The sequence below is a fragment of the Alosa pseudoharengus genome, unplaced genomic scaffold (genome assembly GCF_046254945.1).
Source record: "Alosa pseudoharengus isolate Yale_2024_CS ecotype anadromous, Long Island Sound unplaced genomic scaffold, YU_APseudo_1.1 YU_APseudo_1.1_scf_11, whole genome shotgun sequence".
Classification (NCBI taxonomy): domain Eukaryota; kingdom Metazoa; phylum Chordata; class Actinopteri; order Clupeiformes; family Clupeidae; genus Alosa; species Alosa pseudoharengus.
Window position 1 is genome coordinate 39,678,779 of NW_027468576.1, and position 13,465 is coordinate 39,692,243.

Below are 13,465 nucleotides of genomic sequence, written 5' to 3' on the forward strand. Positions count from 1 at the left end.
TGGACAGGACAGGGATGAGGAGGCCACTGTGCCTTATGAGTTAGGGCCTGTCCAGCTAGGAAGAGAATAAGATAAGAAGGCCTTATTTCACCAAACTGGAAGGAACCAGAAAAACTTAGGGTTACACTATTTTACATATGTTACCTATGCATTACATAGTTTTGCATATAGTTTTATGCATGATGGGAAGATTGTTTCCACCAATGTAAGCGACCCTGCTTGGTACTGATTAGTGAAGGGTGTTGATGGAGATGGCGTGAGAGGGTGGCACTTCTCAAGGGCTGAGGAGTACAAAATATAGTGTACAGTATAGCCATCCGTAGGGGAGATCTTGTCGGGGGCCCCAGCTAATGACATCTCCTCCCTATTGCTTTGATTGCTCCTCCCTGGACTTTGGTTGGGCTGTACTATCATTGCAATACGGTGAATAAAGATCAACAGTCTTCGGAAAATCTTCTATCTACATTGTCTCCTTCGGACGCCTTGTTCCAGAGTGCTAAATTACTAAATAGTCAAGTGGTAATTGTTAATTGGACAGTTGGATTTGGAAGTGGACATTTTCTAGCCTGGAAAATCCAGACCCTGGTAATCTAGAAAGATTAAGGGTCTGGCCACGAACAATGTAATGGGCCAACTCGAGGGGCGGCACCAAGCATGCATTTGAAAATCTCACTGCACGCAATTGGATAACACTAGACCAATGTTTACTCCACTCACATCCATCTGGGATCGAACCAAAGAGAGTGATTTCTGCACCAGATTTTATGGTAGAGCCAATCAGGACGCAGGGCGGGAGTTTCATAGATGTGACGTAGCGTAGAAGCGACTGTGAGACTGTTCTCAGCGTCACGGGTTGGCTTCAATGTGAGTGGTTGAAGTAGCATGTTAATAGAGGACGGACAAGTGGCTTATCCAATCATATGCAAGGATTTTTGATAAGGCCCAGCCTTCTGAAACACCACTCCAATGGATCGATCCCAGATGGATTAGTGGAGTTAGGCGGAACGAAATTCATCTGGCGAGAGTCAGGTTAGTCTCATTATCCATTGCAGTGAAATGGAAAATAATGAATCAAGACAGTACTGAGCACAACTAAATACTGATATTCATCCCAGGGGAAAATATTGCTTCATCTTTCAGAAACAAAATTTAGAAAATGAACTGCTATCCTAATACTTTGTGTCCCTTAATGTGCTTTGTAAGAAATTTTAAGGTGGCTTGTAACACATTTGTATTTAATTATATTATTGATATCTACCGTCAAAATCTTCCAAAATATTTAGATATTATTTTTTGCCCACCCCTAACTTCAACTGAACAGATAACAACGGATATGCCACATTACTAACATCAAACATCAAAAAGACAATGCTAGTCTTCAGGGTCACATAAATTGCCAGGAGAAAGTGGACAACACATTGTCCATGAAGGGAAAAATAGCAAGAGCCACAGTTAACAGTCATACTAACTTATGGAAAGTCACAACAGCAGAGAAAGCTATAATTTACAGCTGGAAGTAGCACTGCTTGTACTGTGGAAAGTATTGCATGGGCAATATTGAGAGAGATATTTGTCAGGTCATGACTATGCTAGTGGAAGTATTTCACTTATGTAACTGCTAATCACATTTGCCTACAGTAATTGCAATCAGATACTTGATTCTTATAAGGAGGGGTATTAAACTCATTGTGCTCTAGATAGGGACTCCCCATGTCAAAAACAACCAAGTCTATGTTGTGCAACATAAAAAAAGTTCACTATATTTACAGTAATTGAATTGAACATGGCATGTTGATTAGCATGTCTCCACCATCTATAACTTTGTATGTCAGGGGATGAAACTGACCTTAACCTTTGACCCCATGGCCCTGAGTCCCTAAGTTCATCTAACTTGTATAGACAATAAATGTACTAGGGTTAATGAAGATCCATCAGTCTGCTTTGGAGATATGAACCAAATACTGCATGTGAGTTATTTGTGTGACCCCTTGTAACCTTGACCTTTGACCTCAAGACCTAAATTGTCTTGCCAGCTCTTTGACAACTTGTAGTGGGTAAGTAGACCAAGTTTGATGAATATCTTTCAATTGGCTTAAGAGATATCAGCTAATATCAAGATGTACTAACATACGTTTTTGACCCAAAAATCATTGTGCCATGCTCCATTCAAAGCCCTATATATTTTTTTCATTACAAATCTGCGCTGTAGGCACCACAAATTCTTAATCTACAGAAAATTACGATTCAAATGATACTAAATATGCTTTTGCTGTATGTACTTCCACCTTTGACCCTTTTCTAGGCTAATTCGCTCAGACTAATGGGGTTTACACGATCCTTCACTGGGCTAGTGCCTGCTGTGTTAATATGACCGTGCTGATGCTAACAGCTGCAGCTCCCTCAAATCTATATACGTGATGGCCAAAAGTATTGGCACCCATGCTAAAGTTGACTGAAAAGAGGAATATAAAATCATCTTTTAAAAATTGATCTTAATGCCTTAAGTGAAAAATGAGGAAATATCTAATCTTTAAGGACACCAATTTTCTTAGTGAATGAATAATGTATCATAAATAAATAAATGTTCTTCCTTAAAATACAGGGTATTCCCACCCCTATGTTAAATTCCCATAGAGACAGGCAGATTTTAATTTTTAAAGGCCAGTTATTTCATGGATCCAGAATACTGTGCATCCTGATAAAGTTACCTTGGCCTTTGGAAAAATAGCCCCACATCATCACATACCCTTCACCATACCTAGAGATTGGCATGGGTGTTATTTCAGTTAGCCTATTAGCTGGTTTGATTTGCATTGAGCTCAATGAGCAAAAATTGGTGTCCTTAAAGGTTAGATATTTCCTCATTTTTCACTTAAGGCATTAAGATGATTCCAAAAGATGATTTTATATTCCTCTTTTCAGTCAACTTTAGCATGGGTGCCAATACTTTTGGCCATCACTGTAGGTTCTCATTTTATATTAGGCTAGCTTTTGCCAATGAAAATTAATGCAACATAAAAAAAAAGTAGGCTACTGCTAACTGAAGAAACGTTTACGTTACTGTAAGTAAATTATTATCATTGTATAGCCATTTGTGTAAGCTAAGCAGAAATATTGTTGTGCTGAGTTCTAAGAACAGAGAGTTCAAGTTAAATGTTGTTGTGCTGAGTTCTAAGAACAGAGAGTACAAGTTAAGTGTGCACCCAGACAGGAACTGCACCCTGTCTGTGTGTGTGTGTGGGTGAGATAAGAGTATGTCACAATAAAGTCGCTATGTCTTGCTTCCTATTTTCTGTGTGCATCTGTACAATAAAAGACACAGCTTTTGGGCTGCAGAGTCAGAGACTGATGTGAGGAATTCTTCCTTAAATTAGCAGGCTCTCCTCTTGGTACCAGAGTTTGTGGGCAAAGCCATACTGTTGTGGTTCTTGTATCTATATGTTGGGGTTAAATTCCCTGACAGTTACCAACAATGTTAACAACAAACTCAGCTTCACTGCTGCAAACAAAGTTGGCTATGCTTCGCCATATAACGAACCAGCTAGCCTTGTGATAACAAAATCTTTACCTTTTGTTTAGTCCACTGAAAGTTATCCACATATCAAACGATTAAATACACAGTTATAGAGGAATTGTTTTGGGAAGCAGTTGTACTATATCCCACTTTTGCTGCCTTTAAGCCAATTAAATCCATAGCCTAGATGAGCATTGCGCATAAGTTACAATGACGTGATGGTGAAGTAGAGGGAGAGCAGCTTCACAGAAGAGAACTTCTGACGGCAAATTTGAGGAAAAGTTGGTAAACCACCCTTCTTACCTAATTTGAGGGTGCTGATTCTGAATATTTTGTTTACCAAGCTCAATTCTGAGTTCTAAGCCGCATAATCAGCATTTTAACATAAAATAGCAATTATTTTTGCTTATTTTTCCCTAAATTGGGTTGATTTCAAAAGTAAATCACTAAAACCAAATAAAAGTGTTATCTAAATACATGTTTGAGCATTAAAGAAGCCATACTATAGTTTATTAACGTATTTAATGGGAACATGATTACAGTTAACATGTAATAAACTCGGCAATTCTAATCAAACACACCCATATTTTTATTGCTAACATAGTGAGTCACTCGTGGTGTTTAATGCATTTCATCACAATAACAAATTGCACAGATAACCTTCAACCTATATAACCTTCAGAATATATCCTACATATGAACTTAGATAGAGGGAATAAGCCTAATGCAGAACTGCATCTACAGTACCATCAGCAACAACCGGCAAGTAAAACATATTTTACTTCTAGTAACACTGGATTTGGTATGTGTGCTTGCCTCCATACTAGAGCTTGATAATATGCTCTTCTAATATGCCATTGAGCAGCATCACTTGTTGGTGGTAGAGCCTCTGATCCTCGACATCTAGAAAACAGAGTGGCTCTGTCATAGTGTTGTCACGATACCAAAATTATGACTTCGATACAATACCTGCCATAAATAGCTTGATACTCAATACTGAAACGATATCCAAATCCTAAAATATCTGGAAAAAGAAAGGAAGCAGGCCTCCTCCAAGTGTATTGAGTCATTTGTGTTGAATTTGGTGCACTTTTGGTCAATTCTGGGTTGACCAAAGGAGAGGAGTTCTAAACTTCCTACATAATTATTATTTCTGTAGTCAGTAAAATATAGTTTGTGTGTGATTAAGTCCTTTATTGTTTGTTATAGCTCATTTATATTGTGTGATGTTTTGGCAATAAATTACTTTTAAATAGCCAAAGTAGGCTACATGTAGATCAAGGTCAGTTCAAATTACTGCATACTAATCACTTAATGCTATGCAGAAGAGCCTAATCTTTAGGTCATCTGATGTAGGATACCCTAGGCCTTCCTGTGTTTATGGGATTTCTTTGACAGTTGCAAAGGGAAAAAAGTAAAGTTCTGTAGTTCTGTGTTCCCAGTGTTATTTAATAAGTACGTTTCAACCACTCTTTGGGTCTTAATCAGATAGGCCTACACCATTATTATATTACATTACATTACATTTGGCCGACACATTTTTAACCAAAGCGCCTAACAACATGGTAACAGTTAAGTTTTAAAGCAATTCTCTCAACAATTTTAGGACAATTTAAAAACGGTAGAGTACAGTAAGAATAAATGCATCAGTGAGTGCTGTTTTTAAACAGTTGAGTGTCAGTTCAAGACGGCTGGTTAGTGCTAGCATCAGCAAGACTTGTTGTAAGTGGTGCTATGAAAGGAGATGTTCTCTAAAGAGCTGGGTCTTGAGTTTTTTGAAAATGGAGAGGGATGACCCTGCCCTTGTCGGAACTGGCAGTGTGTTCCACCAACGAGGAACAACTGATGAGAAAGGTTGGGATTGGCCTGAGTGTATCTGTTGCAATATCTGTGTGCATTCCTACATTAGGTCTATTTCTTTGATAGTCAACATAATTTGCTACCACATAACAAATACCAATTAACAATACAAATGTTTCTTACAAACTTTCCTGCATACTTCTTAAATGTGCTGCAGTCAGATGGGTGTCCTAAAGACCAAGGCCGTAGTCATGATGTCAACATTGGGGAGGACCAAATCTGTGGTGGGGTCTGAGGGCCATGCAAAAAATATTATTAAAAATCACAAACAAGTTGTTACGACGTTTTTTCCAACTTGTGTGCCGTCGCCACATTTGATTCCTACGTTTTGCCTGCATGGATGCGCGATCGAGTGCAATAGACTAAATAATATGCAAGATGCAACAACCATTTCTAAGAGGCCTATAAACAGGGTAATTCCTGGCATTAGTACTAGCATATGAATGCATTATTTATCTTGTTAGACATGTGAAAGAAATGAATGACACAGGCTTGCACAAATTCATCATTTAAAATAAAACTTTTCACTTTCGCTATCATTGCGAGAATAGGTTACAATTTGGAAAATGTTTCAAAGTTCCCTTTGAGTCTGATCGGCTCCAAAAATGTATGGGATTTCCTTAGCCTGTGCTACACCTTTCCAACAAGTTTTGTGAGAATTGTGAGCTTTTGCGATATTGTTGCCAGCCGTACCTCACCGCAGTAGGGTCAGAGAGGGTTAAAGCGGAGCTAGTACAGTAATCAAGGATCTTTGGTAGGGTGCAGCAAATGGAAGCTTTTGATAGCGCACACCACTAACGAAAAACTAGGGTGACCAGATGTGCTCTTTTTCCAGGACATGTCCTCTTTGAGACCTTACAAATCATCCAGAATTTTGTTATTCTAGAGCCTCAAACGTGTTTACAGCGAAATTGCATTGCGTTTTTCTCTGTTGTTCACAAATAAGTTCAAAATAGCCTTTTGAGACAGTGTTTTCTCTTATGTCCTCTTTTTCACAAACTAAAAAGAGGACACAATCAGGTCGCCCTAGAAAAACGGAAAACCACCAGGTCAAACCAATCAGGGGTGTAGGCTACCCCGGAACCATCACTAGGTCACTAATTTGTGCGTTATTTATGTTTGATTACATTTCAGATGGTGGTGGTTGTTGGTTTCCTGTAGAGTTTTTTTTCTTTATTTATTTTTCTATGTCCGTATATTGGGGGGGACATTTTGGTCATATTTGCCTACAGGACTTTTTCTGAACGTTTGTTAGCTATCTGCTCTCCCTCTAAAGCTAAATGCCCAAGAAACGTCACGTCATAAAAGTTGTAGGCCTACTAAACGCAAAAACTTAATGACAGCTTGTTCGTGGTGGTGTAGTGCTGCCTAATTGAAATGGGATAGGCAGGTTATCTTATATTCGGCTATTACGTGTGGCACATTTATTGGGCTTAGCCTCTTTTAATTTATTTGAGTAACTGATAAAGACTGAGAGGCAGAAAAGTCATAGTCGATACATAAATCGTTTATTATTATAATTAGGCTATTGATAGCCTACTATTACTTTACTACTATTACTGTTATTATTATTATTATTATTATTTGGATGAGGCAAAGGAATGTAAATCTGAGTCTGAAATGTTGGCTACAAACAGTCTATACTGCTGTAACTGCACTGCTGCTATTATTAATTGTTAACTTCCGGGAACTATTTGAGGCTTCCATTAGCTGCCATTGTTGGAAAAAAATGGAACATTAGCGTCAATGGAGTTGTCGTAACTCTACCTTTATATGGCTCTGGGCCTGCTTTATTGGATGATTACTACAACAGTGTTATACAAAATACGCGGTCAACCCTATGTTCCCACAGCCCAATGGTCCCACGGCACATTTCTAGGTTAGGGTTAGGTTAGGGTTTAGGAACTAGGGTTTAGGAACATAGAGCTGTGGGAACATAGGCACGCTCCCTAAAATTCAGTACAACCTTTGGCATGATCATCCGCAAACACGATATCAAGGAACCGGTTGCTATTATCCCCAAGGGCAACACAAACAGGCTTGTAATGAAGCATGTTGCGTACTTTATGAGCTAATGATTTCCTTTGTGGAATTCTGGGGTAGAAGATGCTATGGAGGAAGCTAAGAAACAGGCTAAAGCATGCAGAACTGGTAGTGAGGGTGCCAGGCTAGTGTACACACAAGAGACAGTGGATGAGACAGTTGGCGAACCGGTGAATACAGAACACTGTATGAGTATAGAACACTGTGAATACAGAACACTGTGAGTACAGAACACTGTATGAGTATAGAACACTGTGAATACAGAACACTGTGAGTACAGAACACTGTATGAGTATAGAACACTGTGAATACAGAACACTGTGAGTACAGAACACTGTATGAGTATAGAACACTGTGAATACAGAACACTGTATGAGTACAGAACACTGTGAGTACAGAACACTGTATGAGTACAGAACACTGTATGAGTACAGAACACTGTGAGTACAGAACACTGTATGAGTACAGAACACTGTATGAGTACAGAACACTGTGAGTACAGAACACTGTATGAGTACAGAACACTGTGAGAGTACAGAACACTGTATGAGTACAGAACACTGTATGAGTACAGAACACTGTGAGTACAGAACACTGTGTGAGTAAAGAACACTGTGAGTACAGAACACTGTGTGAGTACAGAACACTGTGAGTACAGAACACTGTGAGTACAGAACACTGTGTGAGTACAGAACACTGTGAGTACAGAACACTGTGAGTACAGAACACTGTGTGAGTACAGAACACTGTGAGTACAGAACACTGTGTGAGTACAGAACACTGTATGAGTACAGAACACTGTGAGTACAGAACACTGTGAGTACAGAACACTGTGTGAGTACAGAACACTGTGAGTACAGAACACTGTATGAGTACAGAACACTGTGAGTACAGAACACTGTGTGAGTACAGAACACTGTGAGTACAGAACACTGTATGAGTACAGAACACTGTGAGTACAGAACACTGTGAGTACAGAACACTGTATGAGTACAGAACACTGTGAGTACAGAACACTGTGAGTACAGAACACTGTGTGAGTACAGAACACCGTGAGTACAGAACACTGTGAGTACAGAACACTGTATGAGTACAGAACACTGTGTGAGTACAGAACACTGTATGAGTACAGAACACTGTGAGTACAGAACACTGTATGAGTACAGAACACTGTGAGTACAGAACACTGTGAGTACAGAACACTGTGAGTACAGAACACTGTATGAGTACAGAACACTGTGTGAGGCCTTGCTTAAACCTTGTTTGAGGTGCACAATGACAACTACAGATAGCACAGATGACTTATTGTTCCATATGTTCATATTTTCTACTTTGAAGTCTTTTAAAAATTAAAATGGGAAGGTACACAGAGCTGTGTGGACATCCTCTGATGCAGTGTTTCCCAACCCCCACTAGGGGCCGCCAGAGATTACAGGGGGTCCGCACAATGTTGCCAGGGCTGAGGTTGTAAGGTAGGGCTGTTGGAACGAATTTTTTAAAGTCGAATATAAATCGAACATTTACAAAACGAAATGCTTTTGTCACGTCTAATGCACAATCTAAATATGGCAGAAGCGATGCACCCACGGAGATCGATCACCACTCCTGACCATTTCAGCGGTGTGTGGAACGTTTTTGGATGTCCATCAGAAGGAAAACGGAAAAATAACAACTAGCCTAACAATGTCGTAATCTGCAGAATATGTAGCAGCGAGCAGCCTGAATGCACATCTGATAACGCTACACCATGACAAGCTAGGTAGGTAAACAGTCCGAGGACGAGGAACAGCGCAGCTACAGCAGGCAAGAATTAGGTTTTTGCCTCCCTCCTCTTGGCTTAGTCCGGTGCTTTTGTCACTTCTCTGATAGGCATAATGGTTCATGGAATCACAGGCCGATAGAAAAAAGCAAACGTTTCCCCAATCAGGAAATACTTGCTAATTTGGCGTCATCAAACATAGCATTCAATAAAGTGGTAGTAGTATGGGCCTTCATTCAGTGTGTGTGCGCAGACGCGCAAAAGAAATTGAAACCACTCAAGTTGCACAGATATCGTTGGTAGACTGAGCTTTTGTTCAATATAACAAGTCAACCACACGTTTATAGTCGCATTGGCAATGCATAAGCCACGTTTATACAGTGTATAGAGATGCATCGTAAATAATAGGCAAAATTTGAGCATTAAATATTCAAATATAATTTGATTATTAAAAATAATAATGAATGAAATTTGAATTATTTTATGGAAGAAGATTGACAGCCCTATTGTAAGGTTATATTTGCACACATTAAATGTATAAAATCCCAATAACACACCCAATTGGATAATCAAAATTCTGTATAATCCAAATTAAAACATATTTTTGTTTCACATTTAAATTCATGTAGCTATTTATTACCTCTGACTTCTGAACTTAATACGTTTGTAATTAATCACTTTATTGTTTTTGTGTGTGTGTGCGGGTAGGAGTTCGGGTAGGGGGCCCTGGCTTGTCTTAGACACAGGCAAGGGGGCCTTCAAGGAAAAAAGGTTGGGAAACCCTGCTCTGATGAAATGGACACCACTCACTCACCCAGGGTGCTGATGTGCTCCCTGAGCTGGTGGAAGGTGGAGGTCATGGTCCAGGTCAGTGGAGGTCGTGGTGTGGAGGTCATGTGTGGAGGTCAGCGGAGGTCATGGTGTGGAGGTCATGTGTGGAGGTCATGGTCCAGGTCAGCGGAGGTCGTGGTGTGGAGGTCATGGTGTGAAGGTCATGTGTGGAGATCATGGTGATGGTGTGGAGGTCATGGTGTGGAGGTCTCTCTGTAAGTGGAGGTCATGGTGTGGAGGTCATGTGTGGAGGTCATGGTGTGGAGGTCTCTGGGTCAGTGGAGGTCATGGTGTGGAAGTCTCCAGGTCAGTGACCACAAACACCACACAATGGACCTTCCTGCACATAGCCTGGCATGTCCGACACAACAGAACAGCAGGCACTGAACTAGTGAGAGAGAGACCATGATTAAATCCTTAATTAATCCATACATAGGTCATATCCTTAATTAATCCATTCATAAAAATGGTGGTCATATGTTTCACAAGCCAACAATATACCTAGATAAAGCTTCCATGGTCAGATGACAAATGCAAAAGAAATAATAAATGTGATATTATATGGGTTGAATGAACGGGTGGCCTCCGTCAGAGACTTTGTTTATTATTCCTAGTGGATCTGTGTATAGCACATGCTTCAACACAGAGACCAGTATAAAAAAACACTATAACCCTCCTTAGAGAGAGCTGTCAAAAAGCTAACATTAGCCCACCGTCTAAAGAAAAATATATTTTATTAAACGACCACAGATAAAATACAGGTCATGAAGAAGAAATGAAAGCTAACTGCTGTCTAGTCAATTTGTGTAGTCAACCTCGCACAACTTTAATCACCAGCACAGAAGGCCAACTGGCATGATCATCTGTAATCAGGACACAAGGAACCGGTTACGAGATTGCCCTGCGTGTGTGTGTGTGTGTCTGTGTGTGTGTGTGTCTGTGTGTGTGTGTGTGTGTGTGTGTGTGTGTGTGTGTGTGTGAGCAGAACTCATTAGTGCCCGAGGCCCATGTAGGCTGCGCGGGGCCCTGCAATGTGATTAACGTCACAAAACAATCACCACATTTCTCTCCGTCACTCACACCTGTCCTGGGATTTTCATTTGACTACAATATCCAAAGCTTTGGATTCCCAGTAGTTAGTTTTCAGTGTTGGGAGTAATGCGTTACAAAAGTAATGTAATTACTGTAATATATTGCTGTTTGCGGTAACGCGGTAATGTAAGGCATTACAAAAAAAAAATTGGGTAATATATACTCGGTACAAACTTCAGTAACGCGCGTTACAATGCAGTTTAACCCAAAATTAAGCGCTTGTTTTGTTTTGATACATATTCGCAAACACCACGCGAGAACAACAGAGGAGAAAAAATCCGCGCAAAATAGTATCTCCTGATACTGGTTGAATATGACTGTGGCTGCAGCAGACTCGCAGGCGGACTCTATTTGCGGGATGGACATAAGCCTACGCTCGTTATTTTCAGCTTGTCAAGAGACAAGGCTATGAAGAACATAATAGTTAGTGCACTTTGTGTGCGAAACCGAAAGATTTCTCAGCTCGCGAAATAGCAAAGTAAATTAATGAAACATCTACAGTAGTGCCACGCTAATCTTTTTGATTCTTGATAAAACACAAACTATTCTGTTGTGCATGTCAGCTTTGTGCTGTGAACTTAAATTGAAGAGAATAAAGGGATAGAAATGCAGAAAAAGATTGTGTAGCCTGGCAGTGCCACCGCTCCCACCACGCGCATCACGCACTTTGCGTTGGGCACCAAAGGACAGAGGGGGCACCCAAATGTAACCAATGAATAGTAGCTTTACTGCAAACTGCGTTTCACTCTTCATCAATAACGTTTACAATGTCAAAATGCACTAACACGATGTTAAATGCAAGTTTGATACCTTTTGGGTTCTCTCAATCACCACGTAGTACTAGAATTGGTGGGTCTTCAATCATTCCTTTTCCAAGCATTTAGGCTACACGAAGCACATGATATGCTGAGTCGACTGAAATGCATTCCATTCAGATAGCTAGGTGGATACCAGGCTCATAATTCACTTGAATTCGCAAAACGAAATGTGAAGCAACATGTCATTGCATACTTCCATTTTCAAAGCAATGAAGGTTGCTTAAAACAACTTAACATTGTGCATATTATTGTTAATATTGTGCTATCAATGTAACTCAAACAAATAAGGCTTGTAAACAAGAGCTGGCAAAAGGGCATTATGACAACGTAAAGATCAATGCTCTTAAAGTGACAGTGCACCATTTATAAGTAAAACAGCATTTCTTCAGAAATTAATGTTTAAAAATACACATTAATGGTCTGTAAATATTAGGCCTTTTATTTTACTTTAGGTGTTTGAGTTATCATTTAAATGTCACTCACTTAAAGCCACTCACTTAGGGCACCGAAATGGCCAGCAGGCCACCATCTTGACATGTCTTTATTAAAGGAACTGTATGTAAAAATTGTATTTCAATTAATCATAAAATTGCCCTGATATGTCACTAGACATTAAGAAATCATGTTCATTTCAAATACTTATATCACTGACAACAGTAGTCTGGCCAGGATATTGTCATTTAAAAAGTGAAGTTGCAGCCCTCAACTGATGTTGATGTTGTCATGTTGTGTTTTGGCCTAATGCGCCACCCTCCACCTATCTACTTATCACAAAGTCAGTAGTGTTTCGTCATCCGGTTGCCAACTCTGCCAGTCAGAGGGGAGGGGAGGGGAAGGGGATACACCGCTCTACAGTAATTTGAAAGTGATTGTAGTACCTGTTTTGGCCACAATCTTACATACGGTTCCTTTAAGCTTTGATTTACAATATAGTAGGCTCTCTATTGATTTTAATGAGTAGGCCTAGGCCTTAAAGTTACAGTATTTCTATCACAATTTACCAGACTTTGACCTTTTGTCGGTTTTTAACAAAATTCTGACTATGATTGTTCCTTGTATTGCATTATGAGCACTGTGCCTATTGCATTCTACTGTTGCCTTAAGCCTAGCTCAGTCATTATGCTATACCACATCTCCCTCCATTGGAAGAGCAAGCTGCATTGAGCGTAATAAACTGCATTTAGAATGGCAAATCCATATTTCTAGATATTTTGGTGAAAGTAACTTAAAAGTAATGCAATAGTAGTGTAATGCCTTACAATTCAGAGACAGTAATATTATAATGTAACAAATTACTTTGAAATGACAGTAATAAGTAATGCATAGTACATTACGATTTTGAAGTAACTTGCCCAACACTGTTAGTTTTGCAACAAACTGAAACATGTTTTATGATATTGTGTAGCATTCATTCAGTCATGCATTCATTCATTCATTCATTCATTCATTCATTCATTCTTCATCCACTCCAATCCTTCACCATTTAAGGTGTTCAGGGTGATGGCAGGACGTTGTTGGCACTCCTCACCAGGAGGCCTGATTTGGGCA